At 37.0% G+C, this 9,475-nt stretch overlaps 1 long non-coding RNA gene across 1 annotated transcript; it reads right to left on the bottom strand.

The window, feature by feature from the left end:
* Positions 1-1,527: 1,527 nt before the first annotated feature.
* LOC140595055 (uncharacterized) lies at positions 1,528-8,322 on the bottom strand. The gene is made up of 3 exons (XR_011996450.1): positions 8,288-8,322; positions 5,996-7,933; positions 1,528-4,644 (listed from the first exon to the last, which is right to left on the bottom strand). It is a non-coding gene; the product is annotated as an uncharacterized lncRNA (long non-coding RNA).
* Between the last annotated feature and the right edge of the window lie 1,153 nt (positions 8,323-9,475).

Here is a 9,475-nt window from a genome sequence, read left to right as displayed (position 1 = left end):
TGGATGGCTCAGTCAGTTAAGCGTCCACCTCTTGATTTCAGCTCAGGTTATGATCTCAGGGTTGTGGGATTGAGTCCCAAGTGGAGCCCCACGTGGAGCCCTATATCAAGCCCCATGTTGAGCCATACCTCAGCTCCATGTTCAGTGAGGAGTCTGCTTAAGTTTCTCTCTCTCCCTCTCCTTGGTCCCTCCCCAATTCACTCTCTCTCCCTCCCTCTCTCGCTCTTTTTCTTTCAAATAAAGAAATCTTTAAAAAAACAAGGATTATTAATTACCTGAACTCTGACATAATAGTTTTCTATGCTACATAAAAAATTGCCATAGATTTAATGGCTTAAAACAACATACATTTATTATCTCTAAATTTCCCTGAGTCACAAATCTGTGTATGACTGAACTGAGTTCTCTGTTCAGGGCCTCATGAGGTTGTGATCAAGTTGTTAGGCTTCATCCTCATCTGGAACTCAGGACTCTATCCTAAGGTCAATTAAGTTGTTGGCAGGATTCAGTCTTCTGATTCTAGGACTGAGGCTTATAGCAACTATATGCTGCCCCTCTCGATAGGCTGTTCACAGTATGGCTGTTTGTTTCTTTATGACCAGAAAAAGAGAGCCCCTGATCTCTAGACCCTCTAGGTAGGCTCACCTAACTGGGTCAGCTCTCCCCTCTATATCCTTCCTTCTGATTAAGTTAAAGTCACTGATTAGGGACTTCAATTATATATACAAAATCCCTTCTTGTTTGTCATATAATCTACTCAAGGGAGTGATCACCCCATTACTTTTGTTATGCTCTTTTTTTAATAGATTTTATTTATTTATTCATGAGAGACAGAGAGAGAGAGAGAGAGAGGCAGAGACACAGGCAGAGGGAGAAGCAAGCTCCATGCAGGGAGCCTGACTTAGGACTCGATCCTGGGTCTCCAGGATCAGGCCCTGGGCTGAAGGCAGCGCTAAACCACTGAACCACCTGGGCTGCCCATGCTTTTTGGTTATAAAGCAAGTTACAGGTTTTGCTTATATTCAAAGGAAGGGGACTATACAAAAAGCGATTCCTTAGGGGTTACCCTGTGATATGTCTGCTATATTTAACTTCAGATATCACACTCCTGCTCATGTGTTCAGACAGGAATACCCATCTTATTTTGTACAATTTGGACTTTATGCCATAGCTTGTCTAGACTCTAACTTTTTACTGATCAGAATCCCTATGAGGTTTCTCCTGGTAAGTCATCTCTGAAATTCACATTCTAAAACTAGAGAAAAAAAAAAAAAAGAAAAAGAAAAAAATAAAACTAGAGAGATTCACATTCTAACACTAGAGGCAAACCTATACCTCTAGGACATTGTCAAACTGACCTCTTTGAACCTCCAAATCTCCCTGGGAATCCCATAAGGCATTGAGCAAATACCATGCCAGGTACCTTAGTGAACATTAAGGAGAATAAGACTTGCACTTAAAGTGAGCTTTTAATCTTATAATAGGAAAGGCAGATATGAAAACAGATGAATTCAATATTTCCCCAAAGAAGTTATACAAATGTTTAATAAGCATGTAAAAAGATACTCTACACCATTGCATCAGGGAAATGCAAATCAAAACCACAATGAGATATTACTTTACATCTGCTATGATGGGAATAATCAAAAAATAAATAACTGTTCACTAGGATGTGGCGAATTTCTTATAAACTCCTGGTGGGAATTTAAAAGGATACAGCCATTTTGGTGAATAATCTGGCAGCTCTGCCAGCAATTAAACAGAGCTACCATAAGGCCCAGAAATTCCACTTCTGGGTTTGTACCCAAGAGAAATAAAAACATAAATGGCCACACAAAAACTTCTAAGTGGGTGTTATTCATAGTAACTAAATCATGGGAACAATCCAAATTTTCATCAACTGGTGAATGGATAAATAAATATATGGTATATCTATACAATAGAACATTATTTAGCAATAAAAAGGAATAAGTACGGATACATTCTATAATATGAATAAACTTTGAAAACATTCGACTATGTGAAAGAAGCCAGCCACAAAGGACCACACATAATATAATTCCATTTATACGAAATGTCCACAATAGACAAATATATAGAAACAGAAAGTAGATTACTGGTTGCTTAGGGCTAAGGAGAATAAGGAGAAAAGGAAGGAGGATGTCTGCTAAAGGGCACGGTATTTCTTTTTTGGATGAAAATGTTCTAAAATTGACTATAGTGATGTTTGAACAACTCTGAATATGCTGAAGATCATTGAATTGTACATTTTAATGTCTGAATTGTATGGTTTGTGAGTTATATCTCAATAAAGATGTTACCCCAAAAAAGTAACAACAGAGCTTAGAGAAGGGTGAAGAAAGGAGACATGATATTTAGAAGTGAATAAGAAATAATGAAGAATGTAGAAATGGTGAGATTAGAAAATTTAAAGAATAGAATGAATAGGTGGTTATTGGAAATGAAAGGGAGGAGGAACAGTTGAAGATGAGTCTGATATGTTAGATCCAGTTATTAAGCATCCCTGTGCTCCAGTGTGAGTTGTTGAAAAATGCTGGCTTTTGATCAACACTTTTCCTTTCCCAGGTCTTTCCCATTTAATTTATATTCTGTGATGCTGCATTTACCCTAAAAAATAATAAAGTGGGAAAATTTCTCCTGGCATAAATAAGCCATAGAAGAGGTTGATATTCAAAAACGACAGGTGAAGTGTCCCAGAGGAATACCAAAACAATGAACTCATTGAGCAATCTCTCTTTCCCACATCACTACCAGTGTTTGCGATTTTAAATTTCATTCACATATTTTCCCTTTGACTTTTTGTACAGTAGATGACTGTAGGGAAATGTCTTGATCATGCAATTTTGGGGTTTCTTGAGAATCCAAAGGAATGGACCATTTTGAAATACCTGATGTTTGAAATGCAAACTGTTCATCTGAAACACTGAACCCCTAGTGAGTTTATGAAGTAACCTGTTGACATAAATAGTCATTGATGGATTTATGTGACTGCTCATGTTTGAGTTGTTTGCCATTTAGTAGAACTCTCATTCTGATTCCTTTAGTTGAAATCCTGTTAAACTTTCTCCTTCAAGGAACAAGAAATCCCATTAGAATTTGCCCTTCCTAATCACTATCTCAAAGCAATGAAAACTTTTCTTAATTGTACCTTTTAATATACACTTACTGGTAAGAAATCTCTCATCAAATGAATGGCAAGATTTTTTTTAAAGAAAATCAACTAGAATAACAGTTACTCTGTCATGATATTATCAGCCTTTCAATTTGCAAATGATATCTTACAGTCAAACCAGAATAGAGAAAAAGGTTAATACACAGAGGGCATCCCCACTCTCTGTGATTGAATGCCAGGGCTACCCAAATGCACTAAGGGCCAAGACCCCAGATTTCAAGTTGTTTCTATTAACAAGAAAAGTCCTTGTCATGTTCACGTTCCCTAATTTTTCTTGTGAGTCTCTTTTTAAAAATCATAAGAGTGTGCCTTGATCAGTGAACTCCAAAAGTGATAAAGAATATCCTTTGAACAGGGACCCCTGGGTGGCTCAGACAGATAGTTGAGCATCTATCTGCCTTTGACTCAGGGCATGATCCCCAGTCTAGGGATTGAGTCCCGCAATGGGCTCCCTCTAGGGAGCCTGCTTCTGCCTCTGCCGTCTCTGCCTCTCTCTCTCTCTCTCTCTCTCTCTCTCTCTGTCTCTCATGAGTAAATAAAATCTTAAAAAATATATCCTTGAAACAAAAAACAAATGATAGTTAATTTTTAGAATGACAAAATGACACTGCAGGTTAAGTGGGAGTCTAAATTCATTTTTAAGTTATTTGCTTATATTGTAATAGTGATATTCACAGCTCTCTCACCAGCTCAGTGTGCCACAGCTGAGCCCAAAAATATAGGCATGAAGTTCCTAGCATCTTTGTACCACTTCTCTCCGTTACACATTCAGTGAGGACTGTTATTTGTGAGATCTGTTGGTATTTATGGAATTGTCTTTCCTAAATGACAAGACTTTATGGGTAAGAATCCAATAGATTAGTGCTAGTTAATGTGATTCAGAATCTACTGGTTAATGATAAGCTCCTAGGAAAAGCAGTCTTCCCTTGGCATCCCACAGCCTCCACTCTTAGACCTTAGACATGAAGGTTGATTTGATCCTCTTTTCTGGACGATAAAAGTTGATTGTCTTCAACTTCTAAATGCTGAAGATCTATTTATATATTGTCTTCAGAGAACCCCTACCCTCCACACATAAGAGATGTGTTGCTTAATCTTCAACAGGATGTACCTTCACACTTGAGAAAAATTTTTGTCATAAAATTAAAATTACAGGCAATTGGTTTGGTTTCATGCTAGGCTAACCAAACACATTAAATCTATGTTATAGTTGAAGTAGAACATAAACCAACAGTCTTACAGAATTTAGCCATTAGCCACTAAGCATATGATAATTCTATGGGAAAGCACGGTCAGAGTTCGAATTCAAGATTCCAAGTATCTCCTTGTAAATGGTGTTGAGACCCCCTTTGGTATCAGAGCCTCTTCCCACCACTGACTGGAAGTTCTCAGGTCCAAGGCACTGGATAAGACATCCATGACTGGGAGCAGAGGTTCCAGGAAGGCAAAACCTGGGAAGAGTTGCAATGAAAATTGAACATGCTGGCTCTTAAAGTCTAGAAGACAAAAGCAACACATAAGGACCATTTGGTTGCCAGAGTTACCCATTTCTTAAATACTGGCCCTTGGATTTCGGCACTTGGGCTCTGTGCCCACACCACTCAGACTCCTTTAGGGAGCACATCTGCTCATGTCTCAAGGGCACTTTATATCAATGTCCTTCGAAGTGGCTCATCTGACTCAGAATCATCTGACTCAAAGTAGCTCATCTGACTTAGAATCACCACATCCACTGAGCTGGAATCACGTAGTGTTTATGTGGATTTAGCATTTTAACTTTCTTACCTTTTAACAAGATTCCAAGCTTGTGATTTTTATGAATTTTAGAATCTGAAAACCACTTTCTTAGAAGTAGAAAAAGGAGAGTGGGTGACTTCATTGTGTTTGTCTACAAGGATGATCAGAAACAGGAATAATGGGTGTGGATTGCTCTTATACCACATTGCAATTATGAATATATTTGTGTTTCTTCTTTACTCAACTGTAAGCCCCTTGAAGGCAGAAATTAAGCCATATTTATCTTCATATTTCATATGTACAGTATGATACTTGGTAAAGAGAGATGTTTAATATTCACTTTGAGATATCAATATTTATTGAGTAAAAAATTAAATAATGAGATAATCAGATATATCTAGAGATAAGGTAATTCTGGTATTTGAATTTTAGGACAGAGTGAGTTTAAGATGGAAATGTTACTTTAATGATGTTCATTGTGATTTGGGATATTTTTGTATATTGCTATATTTATCTAATTTGATTTATTTATATTCTTTATTTACATTCTTAAAGCTGCTTATTGGTATTCTGTGGGCTTTTAATTTCCTCTCCAAAACTTATTAATATTTGTGTGCCAGATATTTAAAAAGTGAAAACTAGATTATGTTTTCTATCTGTACCTAAATAACAAGTAAAGAGGATGTATATGTTGAGCGCATATGAAGAAGAATGAATGAAGTAGCCTACAGCTATTTTTAACAGCTATCAGTGATTATCAGTTCAAAATCTCTTCCTAAATATCATATGACCTTTCCCTTAGCATGTATATTCTCCATATTTTGTTTTGTTTACTGGGAACATGGAAATGATCACAATTACTTAGCTTATAGATATTTTTAGTTTTTATTTTTATTTTTTTTTAACTTAAGCAAGTGGTCTGCAGTCTCCTGAGATTTAGAATTGCAAGGTGCTAAGGCATTGGTACTATTGTAACTCCATTTTCAAAAGTCTTGTTTTAATATTATGCAGTTTAAATTTCAATCCATTAAGAAATCCATGTCTCCTCATTTAAAGAAATCCTACCTTTTGGGATCCCTGGGTGGCGCAGCGGTTTGGCGCCTGCCTTTGGCCCGGGGCGCGATCCTGGAGACCCGGGATCGAATCCCATGTCGGGCTCCCGGTGCATGGAGCCTGCTTCTCCCTCTGCCTATGTCTCTGCTTCTCTCTCTCTCACTGTGTGCCTATCATAAATAAAAAATTAAAAAAAAAAAAAAAAGAAATCCTACCTTTTGAAGTATATTGATCTGAGTTTCTCTGAGTATAACTGGCTTGTCTTGTCTTCTCCCCACCCGTCTTCATTTAATTAAGGCAAATATATTCACTGTCTTTTTGTAAAGCCTTCCATCACACCCCAAAGCAGTAGCCACATCGGGCTGATTGGTTTAAGTGTGATATTATCATCTCTCTTCTTTTACTCTTTCTTCTTCTCCTTTTTTGTTTCTTCTTCTTCAAACAAGACTTATTTAAAGAGTTGTTGTAACTTAATTCTTTCTTCTAAAACCAGAAAAATCCAACAACTATGCCCAAGGTTTTATCATAAAACTAAAATGGATTGTGGTAGACAAAGGACCGTAATGATGTTCTCTGAGATCTTTGTTTTTTATATATTCTTGTAAGTCAGTGTTTTGCTTATTTATTTTTCCTCCTTCCAATATATATTTTGGTTTGTGTGTACTCCATCACAATTTTTGCCAAAATATGTTGAGGAAACTGGGTGGCAGCCAATCTACAACAACATAATTCCCCTGTTTTAACTTACAGATGGTTTTCTAACACCAAGATAAACAATGAGTGCCTCCTCCAAATAAAGGAGCTTGGATTCAGTAACATACATAGAAAACCAATACTTTCTCACTTACTTATTTTTATGGACACCTCACCAAAAATATTTTTGGATTTGCCTTGAGTTCCATAAGATCATGAGCAATACATTTGTATTGTGAAAATAAGGTTTAAAATTGTGAATTTCCAAGTAGTTCATTTTGCTCCATGAACACACTCTCCTTTTCTTCTCTCTTCTAACACATAAACTGTAAAATATAATTTCTTCCATAATTCCTTAAGTGATCACTGAAAATCCTGTCGAGTCTCTTCTACCACAAGTGAATATTTATAGATGATTTATAAAGTGCTGAAAACTAGAACTTATAATGGAGCATCGGAGAAGGCGTGAAATGTTTCTGTACTGGAAAACATCAATAGAGCAGAAAAGCAGACCTTACCAGAGAGAGGTACTCCTTTGCAGTTCTCCCATGAAAAGGAAGATAGCATATAGGCTGTTCAGAAAGGACCAGAATCACTGAAATAATCATGAACTTCTCAAGAACCTATAGTGTGCTTGTCTGTAGAGCCCTTAGACATAATAGATCTGAGAAAGCGTTATAACAGCTTCCCTTTCAAGAGGATGACTTCTACTTAAAGTTTCCAGAGCTTAAAGTTTTATTCTGTTGTATGGATAGACATAGTGGAGTGGTTTCTCTCAGTCTCATGCAATTAAAAGTTTCAGAATGCCTCAGAAACATGCCTGTGTTGTGGATGTCTGTGATTTATTCCTCTGAGTGGGAGAAAAGATAAAATCTCAAATTTCAATTCTCTTTTATACTTTGAGAATAACAAAAATACAGAGATATTAAATCTATAGATAATTGCAAAACTTTCTGATGGCCAGTAGATTTAAACTTCTAACTATGTGGTTCCACAGAAACAGAAAAAAGCTGATTTGGGTTTCTCCTCCTCTCTCCTCCCCCTTCAGTTCACTCTTGATTACAGTTGATAATGGCAAAGCAGTGCCCCCAAAGTTAGATGATAGTAGTAAGAAGGAGTATAAAAAGAGCCAGATAATTTACAAAGAGAAATTGCAAATCTCTGTCTAATTATGATTTGGAAAAAAATGCCAAATATTCTTCTAATCAAAAGACAAATTCTTCATGGCTTTTTCTTTGAAGGCCTATTATTGGACCACTGTAAAAGAAAAAAACAAATGTCAGATGAAGTCTGAGAAATACATAGGATTGGTATTATGGGCCCAGAGAAGCTTGCTGTTTGGCTTATAGTTAATTAACTTTTACTGAGTACCTACTATATGCTGGACACTCTTATCAAGGCTTTAGGAGTTTTACTTGTATTTCTTCATCCTCACAAAATCCTCTAAGTTATTGACAATTATTATCCCTGTTTTACAGTTAAAGAAATAGAGGCATAAGAGTATTAAGCAACTAGACTGTGAATGCACAGCTACCAACAGTGTGAAATCTGAGACTTGAACCTAGACGGTCTGGGCCCAAAGACCCTCCAACCTATCCAGGCTTCACTTACCGTTCTGGTCCTCTTGCCTGTGATATGTTTGAAACACATACTTGAGTTTGTCGACCTTTGGTCTCTCCTGCTATCATTGATTAATCTACCCTTAATAACTGACATTCCTTAGTTACCTACAGATTAAACTTTGTATGGTAGAAGAACTTGATTACTAGTGGGAGAGAAGAAGCAAATATATGATGCAAATTAAGCACAATTATAAAGTTACCTGTGAATGTATGATGGTATGGACCATATATGATAATATGGATCAACCCAATTGCATAAATATTTATAAGGAAAAATCTCAGTGGAGTTGGGATTACTGGGGAGAGCTTAGATGGGTCTTCATTTAATTAGAATAATACCTAGTGTGGTGAGCTGAATAATGCTCCCCCACCACCAGGGATGATATCCATGTCCTAATCCCTATGACCTGTGAATACATTACTTTACATGGCAAAAGAGACTTTGCAGAAATGATTAAGGTGAAGGAATTTGAGATGGGAGATTATCCTAGATTCCTGGGTGGGCCTAAACTAATCATATGAGTGCTTAAAAGCAGAGAATTTTTCCCAGCTTACAGTCAGACAGAGAGGTGCATCCCTGAAGAAGGATCAGGGGAAAATTCAATGTAATTGACTTTGAAGATGGAGGAAGGGGGTCTGGGAGCCAAGGAGTACCGGCAGCCTCTCAAAACGAAGAAAGGCAAGGAAATAGATTCTTCCCAATAGCCTCCAAAAAGGAACATAGTCCTTGTGTTGATGTTAGACTGGTGAGACTTTGTCAGACTTCTGACCTACAGAATTGTAAAATAATAAAGTTTGTATTGTTTAAGCCAGCAAGTTTCCAATAATTTGTGATAGAAGCAATAGAAAACTAATAACACTTAGCTTTTATTTGTTTGACAGTTCATTTTCCAAAGAACTCTCACAGACATTATCTCATTTGGTCCTGAGGCAATCTAGTACATTAGATTGAGCAAATGAGGAAACAGAAGCTTAGAGATGTTGAGTGGCTTTTCCCAAGGTTTGTCTTCTTATTTCCCAAGATTTCACAGCTTGCAGATGGCAGCCCTCAAATCCAGGGCATGCTCTGCTCTGCACTTTCTACTATTCATGTATAGAATTGTCTAACATGTCAGCAAATCCCTTTGTTGGCCATTTACACTAACTAACGGATGGTTGGGTAAAGCTGATCCAGTAG

Source organism: Vulpes vulpes, chromosome 13 (genome assembly GCF_048418805.1).
Source record: "Vulpes vulpes isolate BD-2025 chromosome 13, VulVul3, whole genome shotgun sequence".
Lineage (NCBI taxonomy): Eukaryota > Metazoa > Chordata > Mammalia > Carnivora > Canidae > Vulpes > Vulpes vulpes.
Note: the sequence above shows the minus strand (reverse complement) of the source record. Positions and strands in the feature narration are given on the sequence as shown.